The following is a 23,996-nucleotide window of genomic DNA, read 5'->3' as shown; positions in this document are numbered from 1 at the left end:
GGTTGAATAACCTAGTATACTGGAATGGAAATATGGGAAGAAGGAGAGAAGGAGAATAGAAAAAAAAAAATCAGAAAATTCCTTAGGTATTTTTCCCCCCTCCAAAATTTACTAATAGCTATTCTTTTTGTTTTTGTGTGAAGAGAGAATTGCAGAATTTTAGAACTGAAAGTTCCCCTTAAGGGCATCTAATACAGCCTTTACCTCAGGTTTGAATTCCTTATGCAAAGTTCCTGTCAAGTATTTCTCTAATATCTGCTTGCATACTTCCATGATGGAGAGCTCTCCACTGCTACAGGCAGTCATTTTCACGGTTTAACTTTGGCTCTAAAAACTAAAATCTGCTCCTCTATGACCTCTAATCACTGGCCTCTCATGTGAGGAAACAAGATAAGGCAGATGAAATAGTGTATGTCAGGCCATTGGGTATACATCTTCTATTCCACCTCTAGCTAAGATAAGGCAACACAGGCCCAGGATATCAATTCTGGAGCCTCAAATTCATCTCATGTCTTTGTGGATGAGTGGTTTTTATTAAAATTATTCTCTTTCATGGACTTGCTGAATTTATTAAAATCATTAGAATTTATTATGAGAATTTTTTAGTACCAGAAAGAAACTTACTGATCATATAGTCTGTTTTCATCATCATTTTATAGATAAGTAACTGAGGCTCAGAGAGATAAAGACACCTTCCCAAAATCACACAGAAATTCTGTGACAGAATGGGGTTCAAGGCCCTGGTCTCCTGGTCTCTTGGATGTCTTTCTATAGACATCTCTTCTAGAGAAGCTGTTACCAAACTCTAAAACTTTTTGTAAGTGCCATGTGGTTTTTGTACCTTGAGATTTCTATTAGGAGAGACAGCATCAGTTAAAAATGACATAGATCTCCATCTAAAAATATTCTGTTTTGTCTAAAAATACTAAGCTCTTTTTCAACATAACAGGAGAAGATAAAGGGTTCCATTCACAATATTTATAGGTTACATGTAGGAGCTCATGTACCAAATTTTTGAAAATTCCTATTTTAGGACAGAACTCAGAAATGTTCACTTTCGTGAAGCTTTCTTACTGTGTCTTCTCCCACACTTCTGTCCTTTTTGGAACGTTCCTCATTATAGAATATTCTTTTCACCATACCATACTGTCTGTAGTCCTTCTCGTGCTACACAGACAGTATGGTATGGTGAAAAGAATATGGACATTGGATTCAAATAGGCAGACCTGGGTTGAATCTTGACTCCAGATAATTCATGTAATGCTAGACACAAATAAGAGTTCCTGAAATGTTGCTACTGTTATTGTAATTATTTTTATTGTTACTCATGTCTTATCTCCCCCTTTAACCTCAGGTCTCTCAAGGGCAGTGTTTTTTTCAAACTGTAAGTCATAATGCACGGGTGGTGGATTTGATTAGTAAGTTCGACCAGCATTTAAAAAAAGTCAAATAGAATACATCAGAGAAAATATTACAATACATTGTATATGGAAGAAGCAAGGATTGTTTTGTGAAACCTTTGTTTCGGTTTTATATTTATAGATGTGTGTCTGTGCGTACATGTACCCTGGGTCTCCATATAAATTGCCTTCTTACTGTTGGTTGTAGTCAGAACAGTTTGAGAAACCCTGCTTTAGGGAAGAGATTACCTACTATTTATATCTTTTTTTCATAAAACCTAGTGCAGGGTCTGGAACAAATCTGATGTACATGTAACTAAGAGAAGGCAGCCTGAAATTAATTGTTTAATATATGATACAGACAGTAAATGTAACATAGATTCAGAAAAGGGGAAATTGCCTTGAGAAAATTAAGTAAAGTAGTTGAGAGCTTAGTTTTCTGGTATCTGAAGAGCTAGGTATAAATTGCAGCTCTGCTACTTACTGGCTAAGGCAATAAGGCAAGTTACTTAACTTCTCGTCCTCATTTTTTTCATCTCTGAAATAGGAGTAATAATTATCTCAGGTTGTGAAAAGTAAACGGCCGGCACATAATGAATAGTTGTATAATATTTTCATGCTCTGAATTGGTCATGGGAAACTTTTTTGAGGAGGCAAGCATTTGTCCTTGACGTACTGGTAAGAGCTGATGTGGAAAATGTTTGAGATCTCCTGTATATGGCTGACTATTCTGTAATCTCTCGGTGTCTTTTTCTCTTGTTTATCATTTCTCCCTGTTTTCTCTTACCACCATACCCACAGTATATTCAAAACCACTTCCTGGGGAGAAAGTCCAGCATAAGCTGTTACAACTTGCCTTTGGCCCCTCTCGGATGCCAGTTTTTTTTGTTGTTGTTCCCCATAGACAGGGAAAGAGAATTAATCCAGGTTTGTCTAACCTAAGTAATACTTTCAAGCAGAACAGCGACAGAAGCAGCTCAGCTTAGCCCCTGCAAGAAAGGACCTCAAGCAAGGTAAATAGCAAAAGTTCTTGGCCTCTGGTCCAAAGCCCAGATTGGAGCTCCAGAGGGCAGGTCCTTGAGAAGGTAGACAACTGGGAGGATGGAGAGAAAGGTCAGCCCGTCTCTGAGTTCTGATGATGCTAGAAGGGAAGTAGGTCTTATTTCTAGACCTGGGAAGGAGGGAGGAAGAGAAGAAGAGGGAGAGGCAGAGAAGGAATAGAGAAGTGAAAGAAAAAGTGCTTGCAAAATATTTGAGTTAGCTGTCGAAGTAGCACCAGTCTGGGAATCAGGAGACCTGGGTTCCAGTTCTGACTTTCCTACTGAATCTCTGTTCTTTTGTAAACTGCTTGCCCATTTTAGGCTTTGTTAAAGTAAAGGACTCTCTAAAACCCGTTTCAGGTCTAAAACTTTTATACCTGTTTAATAAAGTCTAGAAGAGAGATCCAAATAAAATACTCTAGGAGTTCAGAGGAGGAGGAAGGGAGAATTTGTGTTTGATTTGTTTAGTCCACGTTAGTCTCTCACCCTTGACACTATTAGTATTTTGGATTGTACAATTCCGTATTGGGGGGTAGGAGGCTGTTTTGTGTGTTGTAAAATGTTTAGCACAGCATACTTGTCTTCTACCTAATAGATGCCAGTAACTTCTACCCCCCATCACCACATTAGTGACAATCAAAAATGTCTCTGGACATTTTTGTCCCCTAAGGAACAAAAATCAACCCTGATTGGGAATCAGTGGTCTATATACATGCACTTGTAGGGATAGCTAAAAGATAAAAAAAATACGTAATTTCATACTTAGATAGCACTTATTATGTGCCAGACACTGTTCTAAGCCTTATTTAATCCTATGAGTTATGTACTGTTATTGTCTCTGTTTTGCAAATGAGGAAATTGAGTGGAAAAGGTTAAGTGAATTTATAGCAGCTAGTGTTTTTTATGAGTTGCTATGTGTCAGGGACTCTGCTAGGCACCCTTACCTATATGTTATCTCATTTAATCCTCACAATCACTCTGTGAGGTGGGTATAGATGTTATCGCCGTTTTACAGATGGGACGCTGTAGTGTGCCTACCCTGTAGTGAGCAGTGGGGATGCACTAGAATAGATTAGTTTTCAGAGTACTTTTTCCCATTTTATATTCAGAACAATACTGTGAAGTAGGTAGCATTAAGGGTATCCCCCACTTTTCAAAAGTGTGCTTTACACCACTTCACTTTTACAGAAGACCAACATTAGTACCTGTTTTTGCTAACCAAAAGAAATCTGAAGAGAATTTTTGCTTTTTTGAAAAAGATGAAAAGAGAGAATAGTGTTGAGCATTTGTTTTGCAGCGAGTGTTTATAGAGGCAGCCTGTACCCCAAGCAGTGAGATTGGCACCACCAGACTGCTTTCCTACACTCAGCATCTCAGCATCAGGCCACCATAACTTTGAACTGTGTCTGTGAGCATTTGTGCTTTATCTTAATATGTTATGTGCATCCGTTAGCAAGATCTGTCATAAGGTAATTGCTTCTTTGCTTTATGCCATTTCAGCTTGTGAAAGGTTTCATGGTTACCTTTCAAATAGTGGGGGAAACATGTATCCTCATTGTTTACCCAAAAGACACTGAAACTCAGAGAAAGGGGCAGAAACTGGTGACTGGCATTTCTTGTATATATGTTTTAGTATTTTGTGGTTGACCATGATGCTTCTAGCCACACAAAGCAGTAGGCCAGTTCAGGTGACAATGTGCAGCAAAGAAATACTGAGCCCCTATTTGTTGATGGAGGGAAGAGCTCCTCCTGACTGGTTATCTAAAGTTTGCTGGTGAGCTTTTCTCCTGCATATGGTGCTGTCCTACCTGCTTCTTTCTGATTGACACTGGCTGTGTATCACAAGTTAATTATGTTATAATTGGCTTGTTTATTTTTTTAATATTTGACTTCTCTCCAATAAGCTCCGTAAGTGTAGACTTATGTGTAAACAGATCCTCTGGTTTGTTTACCACAATATCTCACTACAGTGACTTGTGTGTAGTGGTTACTTTTACTTGTGAAATTTCTGAATCATATAGGAGTAGGACTGAGAGATCGATTTATTCAAGATTAGACAGCAATTTGGTAGCAATTTTGGAACTAGATCTGATTTTTCCTATCCTCAAGCCCAGAATTCTTTGCGCTGCTTGCTATTTACTTACCATACGATTGGGACTACTATATGATCTTGCTGTATGGCTTTAGGCAGATTCCTCAGTTTTCCCTTCTATAAATGAAAGTATTAAACAGCTGTTCTTTTCTCCTTCCCATTTTTGGTTACCCACCAGTAATGTCCTTGTGTGGCCTCCAACTATAGGTTAAGTAGCTACTGAGAACCAGGGAAACCTCATTTCATTCTCCTTGCTATCCTAGAACTGGAATCCTGTTATCTGTTGTGAACAACTACTTCCTATTTTAGTGGCGATGTGGTGGTGGTCAGGGCATACAGATTGAAATAGAAAGTAAGTTTGTATTCTAGGAGAAGAAGGCAATTAGGGTATCTACTTATACCCTTTCTTTATTCAGGACTGCATACTGAATGCTTGTGTTTATATACTTAGAGCAGCGGTCCCCAACCTCTAGGCCTTGGACCGTATTGGTCAGTGGCCTGTTAGGAACAGGGCCTCACAGCAGGAGGTGAGCAGCTGGCGAGTGAGCCAAGCTTCATCTGTATTTGCAGCCATTCCCAGCACTAGAATCACTGCCTCAGCTCCACCTCAGATCACTGGGCATTAGATTTTTATAGGAGCACAGGTCCCTGGTGCCAGAAGCTTGAGGACTGCTGCTTTAGAGCTTTCAAACTCTTCATTTAAAATTTTGGAGTCTGCTCATTTTTCTTTTAACTTGTGGGGAAAAGCCACAAAGCTACTTAAATTAGAGAACAATGTTCTTCACTCCTTTTTTCATTTATTTTGGTCAATAAAACTAGTGACAAGAAATGTCTACCAAGAGAAAATAAGTGCCTTGGGAAACCAGCTGTATGCAAGGCACTTTCATGTCTATTTTCTTACCTCATTTTCCAGCCATCTTATAGTGATTACTATTATTGTCCTAATTTAGCAGATAAAGAAAATAAAGCTTAGTGAGAAATCATGATCATGCAGGTAGTGAGTAGTAGAACCAAGATTTAAACCTAGGTCTGACTCTTAGGAACAGTGGGTGCTCTTGCTACTGCCATTGTGTGTGTGTGTGCGTGCACAGTGTGTGTGTATTATGGCTTTATTGAGATATAATTTACCATAAAAATCACCTACTTAAAGTCGCAAACACAAGAGTGTGATAAAGAGTGTCTTGTGTTGAGGTGTGATAAATAGTTACCAAAATTAACTCTAGAATGATCTTATTTTCAGGCCATTCAGTGATTATCCGGTTGGTATATTTAACTCTTTGTGACCTCAGGTATGTCCTTTCCCTTTTCCATGTCTGTTTCACCATCTGTACATGGGAAACTTGGACTTGATAGTGTTTAAGATCTCTTCTAGTTACAACATTTTGTGAAATTACTTCTCTTTTGTGGGGCTTTCTTCACTTAGTTGTTTAGATAAGTTCCAAGTGGCTAGGTAGTTAGGTAGGTGACTCTTCTTGTTCTGGTTCTGAGTGGGAAAAAGATGCTTTACTCTTTCTTAATTGGCCTTAATTGCACTCTTATCTCAGAGAGATTATATCATTCCATATTTTTCCACATTTTGGCGAAAGGGGATAACCCTTGAGAAAGGCCATTTCCTTCAGCAGCACGTAGCTCTTCAGGGGGTGGGAAAGGACCCTGGAGAGGAAGTTGGGATTGTGTGTTTCAGAGCTTAACTAACATTAAACATTGGGCATGTCAACTCATTCTGTTCATGTTTCAGTTGCCTCATCTGTCAAATTGAAAAGAGACTACCCCTGTTATTGCATAATCTCTCAGGGTTGATATGAGGTATAAATGATATATCCTAGGTAAAACTGTGTATACACATGAGTTATTTGCAAGAGGTCGGGTTGCATAAAATTTAGCAAAAACAATGTAAATAATGTAGCAAACAATGCAAATATAAAAAATAATGCAAATTATTGTTGTAAGTGTTGCAGATGATGAACATGTAAAATAATACAAATAATAGCAAAATGTTACAAACAATGTAGCAGAAATGTAGCTAAATTATAGGTATGTTTTAAGCCCCTACTATTTATGGCACTTTTTTTTATGGTTCTATTTTTTTATTTTTTTTATTTTTCAATTATAGTTGACATTCAATTTTAGTTTCAGATGTACAACATAGCGGTTAGATATTTATAAAATTTGTGAAGTAATCCCCTGATAAGTCTGGTACTCACCTGGCAACATATATAGTTATTACAATATTATTGACTATATTCCCTATGCTGTACTTTACATCCCTGTGACTATTTTGTAACTACCAATTTGTACATCGTAATCCTTTCATCCTGTCCCCCAACCTCCCTACCATCTGGCAACCATCAGTTTGTTCTCTGTATCTATGTTTGTTTCTGTTTTGTTTATTGGTTTATTTTGTTCTTCAGGTTCCACATAGAAGTGAAATCATATGATATCTGTCTTTCTCTGACTTATTTCACTTAGCATAATACCCACTAAGTCCATCCATATTGTTGCAAATGGTAAGATTTCATTCTTTTTTTATGGCTGAGTAATATTCCATTGTATATTTGTACCACATCTTTATCCACTCGTCTGTTGATGGGCACTTAGGTTGCTTCCATATCTTGGCTATTGTAAATATTGCTGCAGTGAATTCCTCTGTGTATCTTGAACTCCATCCCTGGTCAGTGGCCATTTCTTAGATGTACCCTAGTACATTTACTCTTACAGGTTTTTGCTTTTGCCTTCTCCTCTACCTATCTTAGCCAACTCCTTTATTTACTCTTGACAAAATCCCTTGGAGTCATAGTTTAGCTATTTGGTATGGGCTGTCAGTCTGAGTGCAGTGAGCAGGGCATCTATTAGAAGAGAGGATTACCTGGTGAAGCCTCTCTGACCTCCATAGTCAAAATTAATCCTTTTTTTTCTTACTTATAATGGAGTACTTATTTCATTCTTCCTGTTTTCATGATTAACTCTTACCTGTAGTCCCTGGTTCATTGGCTCCTCCATGACTGCACCTAACACATGGTATTGCATCTAGTAGACACTCAGGGGAGACTGATGGAACTTGTGGAGGGAATGAATTCTGGATTGCTAGTCTGTTGCTCTCATTTGAAGTCAGTTTGCAGGCTCTGCTGAAGTCTAAAAGGCTCTGACTACAGGAAAAGGTTTGGACAATGGCACTGCTGTGCCAGATGTGTGTCCTGTGACAGAGCACTTTCTGAAAAAATTATATATTTGTATTGCTTCCTCTTTTGCAAATTCCAAATATGTCCTTAAAATTTTTTTCTACACTCTCATCTCAAATAAAAGAATTCCTGGCTATAGGTTTATTGGTATTTTAAGCTGCAAGTAATAGCAGCTACATCACTCTACCAAAAAAACTTGCCCCAGACTGTGTGAAGGACAGTGTAATGATGAGTCTTCTGACAGCCTATCTGCCATTCAATCTGTCTCCGGAGAGGCATTTAGGCTGATGTATCAGCAAAGGAGGGTTTTAGACTTTCTCAATGACTTATTAACCTGTACTTTCAGGTACTGTAGAGAGAAAAGAAGCATTACAGGTTAGGTTCCTTGTAGGATGTGGGGATGTTTAGGGAGGAAGAGAAGGTTAGGGGACTGTATTTTCTTAGGTCTCACTACCACCTTGCTCCAGCCGTAGTCACATTTTGATTCTCTTTTTCTGCTTATTCCCCCTTCCAGGACTTTGTCTAGGCTTTTCTTTTCTACCCTAAGTTTGAACTGTCTGCTTTCAAAGCCTAGGCTCTTTTCCATCTTTCATAATCATAGCGAATGATCAACGACAACAACAACAAAACAAAATGGACCAAAAAAAAATCCTTTTGCTTTTCTCGTCAGATTTTCAGTCTAGTAAAATAATTTCAAAATTGAGGTCAGAACATTTTCTAATGTACATATTCAATTTTTAGTTTATCATACTGAGGTGTAGCACTGCAGGAATGGCAGTTATGCTGTGCTTACCTATAAGGTTAATCCTTAGTTTGATTTGGGCTGAGACACAATAGAAGATTAGCACTGTTCCATCTGCCTAGCGATAATTGAAATTAAAGAGGAACAAAGGCTTTTATTCTGTAATGTTGGGGGAGCAGCATGGGAAGATCTTTAGGATGTAATGGAGCTGAATTCTACTCCCAGTGCTAGTATTTACTAGGTTTGCAGTCTTGGGCAATTGTTAAAAGCTCTGTGCCTCATTTTTTCTCACCTGCAAAATAAGGATAATAAAGCTGATTTTTTAGAGTGATTAGTATAAATTTGATTCTCCTAGGGCAAACTCTGGTTTTGACTTTGTCACTGACAGCGGGAGCCATCAACTTAAGCATTGTCTCTAGCGTAGTATATCATTTCATACTTCTCAAGCCACTCTGCTCACATAATCTTAGGTAATTTTCAGTATGTTCAGAGAGGGAAAGATAGTATGATTGTTCCCATTTGACATATGAGGAGACTGATGCTCAGAGAAGTGAAGTGGCTTGTCAGGACCAGGGACTTGAGTCTTAGTCAGGATTCCTTTTGTACACTGTCTAGTCCTAGGAGAGGGTAGTGTGATAAAAAGCGTCCATTCATAAAAGTCAAGAGTGCCCTGATTATAGTCTTAGTTGAGAGAATTTGGGAAAGTCATCCTGGTTTCTCCTTTATTAAAATAAAAATGCCAACTATTCTGCCTAACTCACTTTGTTTATTCAGGAGATAATTATCCAGCATTTACTTAGCTATACGCTGTGCTAGGCCAGGTGCTTTTCCTCAATACTTCATTGTGGGTAATAAATAATCTATAAATGTGGGAAGAGCTATGGCAAATGTGTGTGTTGGGAAGAGTGGGGACGGTGGCACTGGTGGTGGTAGTAGTCCAGGAGAGATGACTTTGGGACTGAGCTTTGTTTCTGAGGAGAAATCTCACAGGATTGTATGTAAGAATTAGATTGGATAATAAGTATGACTGTGCTTTGTTAATTGTAAAGAACTATGTAACTGTTAGAGATTGTCATATCTTAAAGAAGGTACTTCTTTTCTAAAACCTTGGCTGACCTAGTGGAACACCATAGTTGGAATCTAAGCTTAATGAAATGAGAAGAAAGATTTCAGTGGCAAGAAGGATTGGGAGCTCATTAAAAAAATTCTTCATCTAAAGTGTTTTGAATTTAGGAGTCCATAAAATAGAGATATGCCTATTAAAATGGTCTTTTGCTTTGATGACACAGTGGACCTTCAAACTACTTCTGGGTTTATAGAGAACTTATAATCACTTTTTTTTTTAAGCCACTTGTGCTGCTGCAGCATTCACAATATTTAGGAGAGATATTTAAGGCAGCCTTGGAAAAAACAAGCATATATTATATCCTGGGGGTATAAAAGGAATCAGAGCAAGACAAAGAAATCGGGTGACTGAATTGGATGCCAAAAGATATGTGATGTTTTTATTTTTAGATTTGTTTGGATTCAGTAGATATTGCTGGGAACTTTCTATGTACTAGGCTTCGGTTAAGTACTGAGGGAACAGAATTGAATGAAGCATTCTCTAACCAAAGGGACTTATAGTCTGGCTGGGGATATAAGACACCTGGGGTAAATAAAGTAACAAGAATTTTCATGAGGTGCTGTAAGATCCTAGAGGAAGACCTTCACAAGCCTTTGGGCAGGACTGCATCAGCGATGGCAAGTTAGCGAAGATAACACTGAACTAGAAGGATAATGACAGATCAGGCTTTTCTAGTCAGAGGAACAAAGGCATGGAGGCTTAGAGTAGTACCTGGTACTAAAAACACTCAAAAAATAAGAGATAAATTCCTTAGAATTTAATTCCCGGATGTTATAACTGATAAAACTTTGGATTGTCCCCCCTCCCTTTTGGGGAGATGATGAGAACATTTTTAGTTTGTTATGGTTAGTGATGATATGTTAGCCTGGAATATTTTTAAAAAACAACTGATAGAGATATAAGTAACCGAAATGAATAGACGTCATTTATTTTTACTACACAGCATTTCGTTTTCCCCATTTTGTGAGTCTCCTTGAGAGAAAAGATCCAATCCCCTAAAGGAGATAAACATTTAGATATTTGTTTCTCGAACTTCTGTTCTTCTAGGGCACAATGACCTAGGTTTCACCAATATCATGTGTCCACACCACACTTGGATTTAGGACTTAATGACAGGAGGAAGTAATGGGAGCTAACAGCAGCATCACTTGCATGGTTGAGTTCCTGGCGCTGAAGTGGTGTTGGTGCTAGTTGGCTGTTGCACTAAGTTTGAATTCTTGGCTCACCAGTGGCAGTGCTGCCCATACTAGCATCTAATGATCAGAAGTAATTTCAGTGGTTTCCTTATTGAACTCTTCCTTCAGTGTAGCTTTGATCTTTGGTCTAGAAGTATAGTCTTAAACCTGTTTCTCCAGCCTTCTCACAACTGCTGGGCGACACTCAGTATTTCAGTAAATTCATTTTGTGCTTAATCACCTAGAATCTGGTTCAAGAATTTTTTGACGCAGGGGTCAGCAAACTATAGCTTATGTGACAAATCTGGCCCATCGAAAGTTTTATTGGAGTACAACCATACTTATTAATTTACATATAGTCTATGGCTGCTTTTATGCTACATAGGCAGAATTGAGTAGTTGAAACAGCAGTGGTAATGCTTGCAAAGCCTAAAATATTTATCTGTTTTTTTGCAGAAAAAAGTTTTCCAACCCTTGCTTTAACTGATAATAGTTGTCTCTTAAGACAATTAAAAATTTTTTTCATCAATGAGAGTTGGTTAGTTTGAGTTTCACTTCCTTCCTTTTGATTTTGTTTTGGCTTCTGGGATGCTCGTAGCAAAATGTGGATATGAATTGCAATAGCTACCTCTAGCATGGATTTTTGGTACAGGCATAACTCGTTTTACTGCACCTCATTTCATTGTGCTTCACAGATACTGTGTTTTTTTTACAAATTGAAGGCAAGATCCTCCACCAACAAAAAGGTTATGGCCACTTTTTTGTGATACTCATTTTATTGCAGTGGTCTTGAACTGAACTTGCAGTATCTCCAACATATGCCTATACTTGCTGTAATTTTCTTCTACTTTATGACCTGTATCCTATTGATGATAACCATCGTCTTAAGACACACGCATGCATGTGTGCACGTGCACAGACACACATACATGCACACACATGCACAGACGTCTTTATATGTGTAAGTAACCTGGAGGTCATTTTTGAAGTAGGCAGCGTTATGCTGTTTTTCTGTATAAAAATAGGGACTTATCAGAGAGAGTGATTGCCTGGCTTCTAGGACCAGTCTTCCTTTCATACCCACTCTGTATTGCCTTAATTTGCTAGACCTCCAATCTCATGCTAATAAGAGTGATTCATTTATGATTAGGGACAAGTGACTGATAAGGAGTTAATGTTTCAGACTAGTAAGAATCCTCTTCTTGATTCTCTAATATGCTTCTTGTTTGTATCAATTAGGAATGACTTCAGCTGTAGTAGTAGAAAACCTAACGACTTAAAATATAGAGATTAATTTTCTTCACTTAAGAAGTCCGGAGAGCAGTAGTTGGTTGCTAGCATGAGTTCAGTTACTCACAATACCATTTGGAACCCAGGCTCTTTCTGTTTTTCCACTCTGCAGCCTTAGAGTGTTTGCTTTCAACTCTTGTGTTTATGACCTCATGGTTACAAGATGGCTACTACAACTCTAGAAAGAATGTTTGAGGAAGAAGAAAGGGGAAAAGGCAGAACCAGTACTCCTCCTATGTCCTATTTTATAATTAAAGCAGCTATTTCCCCAGAATTCTTAGAAGCTTCTTGTATGACTTACTGGCTAGAAATGTGTCACGTGGGCACACCAAACTTTAAGGAAGGCTGGGAAAGTGAATAGTTGTCTGATTACCTTCCTGGACAAACTTAGAGTTTATACAGCAAGGATGAAGGGAAGAATAGATACGAGTTAGGAATTTCAAAATCATTTGACTTTAATGAATTTTTAATATGGCTTTTAAAAATGTCATTGTACTTCGTATTATTCTATAAAAATATGTAATAGTGCCTGTGTTTTATTAAAGTTGCCTTATTCTGGGCTGGGAATATGGCAATAAATGAGGAGATATAGTACCTTTCTAGTCTACAGGTGAAAAGATTATGCTTTCGTCTGCTTGGGCCGCCATAACAAAATACTATAGATTGGGAGGCTTAAACAACATAAATTTGTTTTCTCACAGTTCTGGAGGCTAAGAAGTCCACCATCAAGGTTGTGGCAGGATTTGGTTTCTGATGAGAGCTATAATAATAGTGGCACTATTATTCCTGGTTTGTAGACTGCTACCTTCTTACTGTGTCCTCACATGGCAGAGAGAGATCCTGGAAACTCTTTTTTTATTAAGACAGCACTTCTGTTGGATCAAGACTCCTCCCTTATGATCTCATTTAACCTGAATCACCTCCTTAAAGACTTATCTCCAAACCAGTCACAAAGAGGGGTTAGGGCTTTAACATGAGTTTGTGGAGGACACAATTCAGTCTGTAACAATATATTAAAAAATACTTTTAGTAAATTGGAATAAATGAGGGTAGATTGCTCTGAAGGCCCTAAGTTGGAGTCTTTCTAGAAAGCCTTTGTAGAGGGGGTGACATTTGAGCTGAGTCCAAAAGGACAAACAGAGAAGAAAATTATTGGAGAGTAGTTTGTTTCTGCATCCTCCCTGCTGAGAGGTTGGTTGGAGTTGTTAATATTTAAAGATTTTCCATTTCATTATTAGACACCTGATTATTATAATATTATATCGATACAATATAGAATTCCGCATCCATCATTTCTCCTTCTCTCTCCCTTTCCCTCCCCTTCCCTTCCTACCTCTTTCCTCCTCTCCTTCCCTCTCCTCCTCCTCCCCCACTGTCTCTGCACAAGGGGATTTGTATGAGCAATCACTTCTTTAAGCCAATTCCAAGATTGCATTTATCGCATTCATGTTTTCTGGCCTTCAAGGTTCTCTGTAGTTTCTTCCTGACTGGTGTTTCCAGCTCCATTCATTCATTCTGCTATTACTTATCTATCACCTACCGTATGCAAAGAATAGTTCTGAGGTCTGGAGATAAAGACAAAGTCTTTGCCCTTGTGGAGCATCTGCTCTATTGGAGGGAGTCAACTAATAAGTATATAAATATGTCAATTGATGGTAAGTGCTGTGGATACAAATAAAGTATGGCGGGGGCAAATAAAGAGTGCTTAGATGGAATGGAGAGAGATTTTCATCATTTTATAAAGAGTGGTCAGGTAAGAACTCTGGTAAAGTGTCATTTGAGTAGAGACTTGAAGGAAGTTAGGGAGCAAGTCATATGAATAGCTGAGGGAAAATGTGTTTTTAAGCAGAGTGACCATAAGTACAAAGGCTCAGAGGTGGAGTATACATAGCCTGTTGTTGGAAACCATAGTTTCTGGAGCAGAGTGAGTGAAGGAGGTAGAAATAATCAGGTCAGATATGTAGCAGGGTGAGATGGAGTTGAGATGGGAGAGGAAGGAGGGAGGAAGGAGGTAAGATCACGTATGGCCTTTGGAAGATCATGGAGCTCTTTGTAAGGACTTTAACTTTTACATTGAATGATTTGGGAAGCCAATGGAAGATTTTGAGCAGAAGGGAGTGATGTCATCTGAGACTTATATTATAAAAAGATCATTTTGGGAGGCAAGAGTGGACCAGTTAAGAGACTATTACACTATTCTAAGTCAGGACATCTCCACAGTGGCACTGTTAATATTTTGGGCTAGATAATTCTTTGTTGTGAGGGGCTGTCCTTTGCATTGTAGGATGTTTAGTAGCATCTTTGATCATTTTCCACTACATACCAATAGCACCTCCCCATTTGTTTCAACACAGATTTCTTTAGATATTGCCACATTTCCTCTGGGGAGCATAACCTCTCCTTCCCATCCCCAAACATTGAAAACCACTATTCTAGATAAAAGTTGTTGGTTGCTTGGACCAAGGTAGTAGCAATAAAGGTGATAAAAAGTGATTGGATTGTAGATATGTTTTGGTCAGGTTGATAAGATTTGCTGATGGATTCAATGTAGAAGTGATAGAAAAAGTAGAGTCAAAGATGAATCAGGTTTTTTGGCTTGAGTAACTGAAAGAGTGTAATTGTCATTTATTGAGAGGGGGACAACTAAAGAAGGAACAGATTGTGGACCTGTTAAGTCTGATCATCAGTGACACAGTTTTGTCTTCTCTTGTCCTTAAAAATGCTTTCCTTCTTGAAAGGAGGAACTAGGTCTACTCATATTTGCATCCCTCTTGACTAGCACTGTGTCTGGCTTGTAGAACATGTTTAGTGAATGGCAAATGAATAATAAAGTTATTTACTATATTCTGGAATGAAAAGATTATTTACTATTTGACTTGTTTGAACTTGCAGTACATTTTAATTTATGATTGGTTGCTGACTTTATGATTGTAATTGACTGCCATTTGATACATTTTGTCCTTTTTTGTTCTATTTCCACTTTTCCATTGCTTATTTCTTTTCTTGCAGTATTTTTGTTAAGCTAACATTGACCCCAAAGACAAGGGAAGTAAAAGCAAAAATAAATGAATGGGACTATGTCCAACAAAAAAGCTTCTGCACAGCAAAAGAAACCATCAACAAAACAAAGGCAAACAACTGAATGAGAGAAGACATTTGTAAATAATACTTCTAATAGGGGGCTAATATCCAAAATATATAAAGAGTTATATAAATTTATAACTCATACTACAATAACAAAATCCAATTAAAAAATGGGCAGAGAACTTGAATAGACACTCTTCCAAGAAGACATACAGATGGACAACAGATATATGAAAAGATGGTCAATATCATTAGTTATAAGGGAAATGCAAATCAAAACCATAATGAGATAGCCCCTCACACCTGTTAGAATCGCTATTATCAGTAAGACAAGAAATAAGTGTTGGAGAGGATGTAGAGAAAGGGGAACCCTCACACACTTCGGGTGGGAATGTAAATTCCAGCCACTATGGAAAACAGTATGGAAGTTCCTCAAAAAATTAAGAATATAGCTACTGTATGACACAATCCCTCTTCCGGGTATCTATCCAAAAAATCTGAAAACACTTATTTGTAAGGATGTATGTACTCCTACGTTCATTGCAACATTATTCACAATAGCCAAGACATGGAAATAACCTAAGTATCCTTCAGTAAATGAATGGATAAAGAAAATGTGGTACATATATACAGTGGAATACTGCCCAGCCATGAAAATGATGAATCTTCAGAGTACCATGCTAAGTGAAATAAGTTACACAGAAAAGGACAAGCACCATATGATTTCACTCATATATGAGATATAAATCAAAAAGCAACAAACAAAACAAACAAAATAAACCAAGTGAATGAACTCACAGATACAGACAACAGAATGGTAGTTATCAGAGGGGAATGGGGGTGGGGGGAGGATGAACTGGGTATAGGGGATCGATTGTATGGTGATGGGAGGAGACTAGACTTTGGGTGGTGGGTACACAGTGGAGTAAATGGATATAATGTTATACACCTGAAATATATAATGTTATTAACAAATGTTACCCCAATAAATTTAATTTAAAAAATTAATCATAAAAGGGCTCTCTACAAAATGAATATAAAATAAATAAATTGGATTTTTGTTGTTATTGTATGAGTTGTATGAGTTCTTTATATATTTTGGATACTAGCCCCTTATTGGAGGTATTGTTTGCAAATGTCTTCTCTCATTCAGTTGGTTGCCTTTTTGTTTTGTTGATAGTTTCATTTGCTGTGTAGAAGCTTTTTAGTTGGACATAGTCACATTCATTTGTTTTTGCTTTTGCTTCCCTTGCCTTTGTGGTCAAGTTCACAAAAACCCCTCTGAGACCAAGGTCCATAAGTTTAGTGACTGTATTTTCATCTATGTATTTTATTGTTTCAGGTCTTATATTCAAGTCTTTAATCCCTTTTTTTTTCTTTTTTTATATGGTGTTAGATAGCAGTCTAGTTTCATTCTTTTGCATGTGGCTTTCCAGTTTTCCCAGCACCATTTATCAACGAGGCTTTCCTTTCTCCATTTAACATTCTTAGTTGCCCATATATTTGTGGGTTTATTTCTGGACTGTAGGGAGCCCTGAATGGGCATTTAGCCCTGCTAGTTACAAGAAAGAATGGCATATTAGATGACTGTTTTATAACCAAAATCATCTTTGTTGACCGACTTCTACATTTAACTGGTGATATTAGAAGATTGTAATAATCAGTAAATGTATTGTTCTTAAAATTATTTGTGGTTGCAAAAGAATCAAAACCAATCATTTTCAGATTTTATAGACAGTATAATCATAGTATTTCCAGTCAAATACATAAGCCATTAAGTTGAAAGCTGTAGTGTTTAAATAAAATTTGCTAATTATTACTGATCATTATCTTTTACATAGTGTTAACTAGAAGTTGCACATTCATATGTCTGCAGAAGCCAAATGAGTGATCTGAAAGTACCTAGTCAGGCCTAAGATGACCACACAGACAAAACAATGCTGATCAAGGTCCATGGAAGAATAACTTGTAAATTATTTACTTTATAAACCAAGTAACTATATAAATGCAAGGAGTTATTGAACTTAAAACAAGTTAATTGCTAACTTGTGTTAACATGGACAAGTCATTTGTTATCGCTAGGATTTAATTTCTTTGAAAGTACAGTTTCGCCTGTAAAGTCCCTTCTACCTCATTTGATTCTTCTTTATCATTTCTTTAGCTGATAGTTTCTTTCTTGATTGTAAGCTTTTAACTCTCAATAATAAGTGAAATTGCTGGCTTCTTACCAGTATGCTTCAATTTCATGAGTTTTGTTCTATCAGAGGGAGCCAAGCTTAGCTAAGCTTCTTATAGCAGCATCCACCATTGAAAGAGTCAGTGTGTGAGCCAGCTAGTCAGCCTTCTATAACCCAAACCAGCATCTGGTATTTGAGAATTGAAATCTAAAATGGAATCTGAATTTGATCTTTCCTGTTGAAGACATTAACAGCCCTGCCTTATATTTTATGATACATGTTTCATTGTTTTTTCTACCTTATCCTGTTTATTTTGTTCAGTTTCCTAGCACAGTACTTTTTATAGTTTATATATGTTCTACTTTCCTTATTAATGATGATTCCTGGAGATATGGGGCATTCCTAGGTCATCTTCAATCCCTGAAACCTAGTAGAGGCAAGGGCACATGATAGATGTTTAATAAGTGTTTGAAGAGATAGCATGTTTATTAGGTTTGCAGGTGACTAGAAGCTAAAACTGCAGAGAGAACTTGAAAAGATGGCTTGAAGCCAACAAGATGAAATTTAAGGAGGGTGACAATGAAGTTCTCATTTTAAGTCTCAAAGAAATGGCAACATATGGGCAGGCTGGAGGCGATCTAGCAGGATGCTATTCTTATGAAAATAGTGATTTTGGCTGCTTAAACTCAATGTCAGATAAAGGCATTGCAGTGGCTAAAAAGCTAAAGCAGCTTCAGACTGAATTATTGGAAGCACCAAGTATAGTTAAGTAGGTGATAGTCCAACTAAGTTCTTTAGGGGACAGGACAGACTGCACTTAGAGTATCATGTCCTCCTTGGGGTACCAGGCAGTAAGAGGGCGATTTCAAACAGGACTATGTTTAGTGGAAGATGCACTAGATCACCAATATTCAAAGTAGAGTCTGAACTATTCCTAGTCCACAGTGAGGTAAGCATAGAAATTGAGACTGTTTAAAACTTTTTACAGCAATTTGACAGAGTAATTTCTGAAGTCTAATGAATCTAATCAAAAAGAAAACAAGCTTTATCTTGTATGTCTATTTTTTTGTTTGATACCTTAAATTTTTTTATTTTAATGGACTTTATTTTTAGAGCAATTTTAGGTTTACAGAAAAATTGACCAGAAATAAGAGCTCCCATATACTCCCTCTCCACCCTCCTAGCCCCTGCACTTCCTCTGTTATCAACATCTTGCATTAGTGTGATATAATTGATGAACCAATATTGATACATTATTATTAACTAAAGTCTATAGTTTGTATTACAGTTCACTCTTTGTGTTTTATAGGTTTATGGGTTTGCTGAATGCATAACATTATGTGTCCACCATTATAATATCATGCAAAATACTTTCACTGCCTTAAAAATGCCTTGCGTTCCATCTATTCATCCCTACCCCCAATTCCCTTTTGAACCTCTGGCAACCACTAATCTTTTTGTCCTTTCTATAGTTTTTGCCTTTTCCAGAATATCATATAGTTGGAATTAGCCTTTTCAGGCTAGCTTTTTTTTTTATTAGCAGTATACATTTAGGGTTTTTCCATGGCTTTTCATGGCTTGATAGTTCATTTCTTTTTATTGCTGTTAGAATACATCCATTGTATGGATATTTGTTTATTCATCTATCAAAGGATATCTTGGTTGCTTCTGAATTTTGGCAGTTGTGAATAAGGATGCAACAAATATTTATAGACAGGTTTTTGTGTACGTAGGAGTGCATTTGCTGAATTACATGGTAAACCTGTATTTAGCTTTGTAAGAAACTGCCAAGCTCTCTCTCAAAGTGGCTGTAAGATTTTGCATTCCCATCAGCAGTGAATGAGAATTCTAATTGTTCCACATCCTCGCCTGCATTTGGTATTATCAATGCTTTGGATTTTAGCCATTCTAAAAGGAATGTAGTAGTATCTTATTTTTGTTTTAATTTGCAAGTCCCTAATGACATATGATGTTGATTGTCTTTCCATATGCTTGTTTACAATCTCTGTATTTTCTTTGAGGAGGTGCCTATTGAGATTTTTTTGGTACACTTTTCAATCGAGTTGTTTTTTTGTTGAATTTTAAGAGTTCTTTGTACATATAAGATACAAGTCCTTTTTCAGAAACGTGTTTTGCCAATATTTTCTCAAGTCTGTGACTTTTCATTCTCCTAACAGCAGTATCTTTTCTAGAACAAAAGTTTTAACTTTTAATTAAATCTAACTTATCAACTTTTTCTTTTATGGATTGTGATTTTGGTGTTGTATGTTAAAAGTCATTGCCAAATCTAAGGTCAACTCAGTTTTCTCCTATGTTATCTTCTAGACATTTTATAGTTATGCCTTTTACATTTAGGCCTGTAATACAATTTGAGTTAATTTTTGTGAAAAGTGTAAAATCTGTGTCTAGATTAATTTTTTTGCATGTGGATGTCTGTTTTCTAGCACCATTTATTGAAAAGACTATTCTTTCTCCATTGAATTTCCTTTCCTCCTTTGTCAAAGATCAGTTAATGGTATTTGTGTATATCTTTTTCAGGCTCTCTGTTCTGTTTCATTGATTTATTTGTCTATTCTTTCACCAATACCACACTGTTTTGATTACTGCAACTTTATAGTAAGTCTTGGGTGGAGTAGTGTTAGTCCTCTGATATCTATGACCAGTTGAGTCAAAATCTCTGGTAAGATTTCAGTATATTTTTAAACCTTCCCAGATAATTGTGATGCACAAGGAGACTTGAAAACCTCCAGAACAAGACCATCAACTCCTTGAAGGGGTAGCTTGTACAAGATGCTTAGTTGTTGAATGAACAAATGTTTAAACCAACTGAGGGTATTTATCCTGCAGAAGAAAAAAAGTACAAGGGGCTTAATAGATCACCATACATACATATCTGAAAGCCTTTAATATGACATGCCCTGAAGGATGTTTTCTGAGTGCTCTGGGAGGCAGAATTGGAAGTTTCGGAGGTACCTGGCTGAATATTAGGAAGCACTATCTCATAGTGATAATTGTAAGTGAGCTCTCTGTTCCTGCATATATTACATCAGGGCTTGGAAAGCCATCTATAAGAGGATGCTACATGGGATGGGAAGTTGGATAAGATCAGATGCTGTGATTATTGATCATTAGTTTGAAAAACTATGTCTTAAGACAGAGGACTGTTTCTGGCTCTCATTCACCTTGTATAAATTGAGATGAAGGACAAGGGTGTAGGTTCAAAAGAACATTGAAAAACTACTTTGAGTCTGAGTTCTCATAGTGCAGCAGACCCTCCAGTCTGTCTCTAATGTGGGTGTCTTCAAGAAGTTCCCTGTCTCTTTCACCTAATTGAGGACTTCTGGTAGTTAGAATCGCACAAGCAGTCATGGTCTAGGAAAGGTGAAAGATACTTAATAGAAGAGCTCTTTCTGTCCTCATGGAGTTCTTCCCCTACACTCTTCTGCAATTAGATTAATATGAGCACATTGAATGGAGGTGTAGACACATATCAGGGAAAATGGATTAATACCATAAAATTTTTCTCTAGCACACTTATATCATGGATCAGGCATAAGGCTAATTACCTGCTCTTTGCCAGGCAATAGGGAGAGGGATATGGCAGTTGATACAAAGTTGACTAACATGGTAGAGAGGAAGAAAGCATAGGCTTAGGAGTCAGACCAGAGTTGGGACAACTTGGCCATTTACCAGCTGTGTGGTCACTGCCCTCTCTCACCCATTATATTCTGTCTGTCAGCAAGTTTTACTGCTTCTTCTAAGCTGTATTTTTAGAGTATGCTTATTTCTTTTCATCTCATCTTCCAATATATTAATCTAAATTATTACCATCTTCTCTTGCCTGAACAACTCTACTAACTTATTTTCTTGTTTCCATCACTCTCCCTTCTATTCTCCATTCAATATTCAGTGATCTTGTAAAAATGTAAATTTGATCTTGTCATCATGCATAAAACCTTCCAAAACCTTCCTGTTGCTAAAATTTAGAACAAAATCCAAACTCCTAGTTAGGATTTGGAAGAGACCTTGCATAATCTGACTCCTGCCATATCTCTCAAGAGCAGGACACAGAGGGTGAATTGGCAAGGTAGTATTACCTCCTAGAGAGCGTTTGGAAATGTGTAAAGTTGTTTTTTTATCGTTTCAGTTATCAGGGGCTCTGGGCCAGGGTTGGTAAATGTCCTATAATGTGTTGTTTAGCTCAGGACTCATTACAATGCCTGATTTACTATAGATGTTTAAGAAATATTTAATGTATAAAACCATATTCTTCTAGATCTCAGTTTTCACATATGCGGTAGAGTGCCTACCTATATTCCTAAGGTTGTGGTGAAATAGACATTTTTTAAAGTACCTGGTACACAACAGCACTTTAATGGTACCTGCTGTAGAGCCTTCTTTGCTTAGAATAGGTATAAGCCCCCACCCATTGTTTTCTCTAAAGCATTAGAATTAGAAACTGATATCTTTGTGGGGAATTAGGGGCTGGGTGCATCTCTCTGTTTTGAAGCCTAATCTGATGGATCCTGGTTTTGACCTCAGTTGTCCTGGAGTCCAGACCCAGCTGCAGAAACTAAAGCACAGAAGAGCTCTGGTTCTCTTCCTTGACTCTGGGGCTCACCGGGGACTTCTAAGAGGCCCTGGAATGCCTGGGCTCAATGAGAAATTACCTCCAGCTGGAGACTAGTTTGGGGAGAACAGCTAAGAAGGAGGGAAGGTAGTCGTCTCCCCGCCCTTAGTGATTTTCGCGGAAAGGAGAAGCACGGCTTCCTCCCGCCTCCTTCCCTCCCTTCTTCCCCCGCCCCTTCTGCTTCGCCAACCACGAAGCAGCGCCTTCACTGCGCCCTGCGAGGGCGGGAGCGTGCTGCACCGGGAGCTGGGGCGGCTGAGCTGCTGGGAGCTCTGCTTCAGCCCAGTAGAGAGGCACGGGTGGAGCCAGGGCTTTGCGTGGCCAGGCCAGGCCAGGAGGAGAGGTGCGGCTCTGCGACAAAAACAGTGACCAGAGATGCTGGGGCCAGCTCTCCCCACCAGGTATTGCCGGCCCAGCCTGGTGTGTGCCTGGGTGGTGCTGGGGAGGGGGGTGGTCACTGCTGGCTTCCGGGCAGTGGTGACGCAGGGTCCGGTAGATTTAGGGTCTCTTTTCCGTAAGAGACCCTAAATGAGAGAAGGGCTGAGGGTGGACCCCCCTCTGATGAGCCCACCTAGGCTTAGGCCAGCACTAGAATCAGACTCAGGTTAGGGAGGGGTGTGAAGGGGAAGCTGGGTTTGGGGGAACCGCTTTGCTTCAGGAGCTGTGTTCCTTTGCAAGCACCCTTCTGTGTGGTGGCTAGGGTGATGCTTTTTTTTCTCTGCTTTGGCTTAGCTGTTAGCCTATTGGGGGCTTTTCTCTTGGATGCTGAGGAAGAGCATTATGTTATAAGTGACCTGTTATGTCAAGAGGTGGAGTAAACTGGGAGATAGGAGACCTGGTTGGGGGGCGGGGGGACTGGTTCTAGTCAGGCAACCTCTGTGGGTCTCAGTTTTCTTATCTGTGCAGTGAAGGGCTTGACATTCTGTTTGTAACTCTGGCTTTCCCAAGCTGTCAAACTGCCTTTTAGAAAGGTGAGCTGCTTTAAAGTCCTTCAGTTGGGCTTCAGAGATGACCCCCTCAGCACTGTAAGAGACAGGTGAACTTAGGAAGCAGACCTTGGTATCTTGTCTTCCATCCAGCCTTTTGGATGGCATCTTGCTGGTCTGCTCAGGACCTAGTGACTCATGGGCAAGGCAGAGATTGAAAATACTAATTAATTTAGTGTTGAGTGTAGGTGTTAGTGTTGAGCATAATGTAGGGAGGTGAGATGGGGAAGAAGCAGGTCAAAGTATGTTTTTCTCTGAACTGGCCAATTTTTTGATACTTGGGTGTAAAGCTGCTTTAAACTAGTCTGTCTTCTCTGGAGCCCCCTCCTTTTCCCACCATATTAATGACAGACCTTGGGGCTGTATATCTTAATCACTATAATCTTTCCTTCTTGATTATCTGAGACCAAGAAATACATGTCAGGCCTGTAACTAACCTACCTTGATTATTTTGTATCTCCTTCCTCCCCCCAGTTTTTCTATGACTCCACCTCCTCGTCTTCCTCTCTCCACTTTTCTATTTCCTTCTCCTGATTATTTTTCCTGTCCTGCCTCCTACCTTTTCTCCCACCTGCACTTTCTCCCTTCAACCTGCTCCCCTCATGCTTTCCCTTTCTTATCCCTGATCTCCTAATTTTTCTTTCCCTCTCTTGGATATTTCTCTTGGTTAGGGTTTCTTATCTTCCTCTTAGAAATTTTGGTTAGCTGTCTCAATATTAGTGGGTTCCCGGTCTGTGGAGATCTTTGCTCTGGTTTTTATGAGGTCCAAACACTCTCTGTTTTCTACCTTACTCCATTGTTTTCGGCTTTCACCTACAAATTCTATCTTCCCTAGTGCCAGTCTCTTTCCTTACTGCCTCTGTGCCTTGCCTTGGGCCTGCCAATAAGCAATTTTTCTTCCTAGATGTGTTCCCTACCTCTTTCCTGGAGGGCAATGGGTAGCAACAGACAGTAGGAAGTAACCAAGATGGAAAGCGGCGGGCTTGCTTGAAGACTAGAGTGGGAGGAGAGCAAGCATCCAGCAGGGCTGGGCAGAAGCGCACATTCTAGCGAGATAAATGACTGGGAGAGGAAG

At 38.5% G+C, this 23,996-nt stretch overlaps 1 protein-coding gene across 4 annotated transcripts in view; it reads left to right on the top strand.

Moving 5' to 3' along the window:
• Positions 1-23,996, top strand: part of PAK1 (p21 (RAC1) activated kinase 1) — a 125,704-nt gene that overhangs the window by 37,019 nt on the left and 64,689 nt on the right. The window contains exon 1 of one of the 4 annotated variants that reach the window (XM_039848121.1): positions 22,133-22,336. The exons of 2 other annotated variants lie outside the window; for them this stretch is intronic. The gene's annotated coding sequence lies outside the window, so the exon portion shown is untranslated. Of the gene's footprint in view, positions 1-22,132; positions 22,337-23,996 lie in introns of those variants that run through there. One more of the 4 variants, XM_039848119.1, reaches the window with a different exon arrangement.

The sequence above is a fragment of the Pteropus medius genome, unplaced genomic scaffold (assembly GCF_902729225.1).
Source record: "Pteropus medius unplaced genomic scaffold, Ma_sr-lr_union100, whole genome shotgun sequence".
Taxonomy (NCBI): domain Eukaryota; kingdom Metazoa; phylum Chordata; class Mammalia; order Chiroptera; family Pteropodidae; genus Pteropus; species Pteropus medius.
This window is presented reverse-complemented; position numbering and strand designations above follow the sequence as displayed.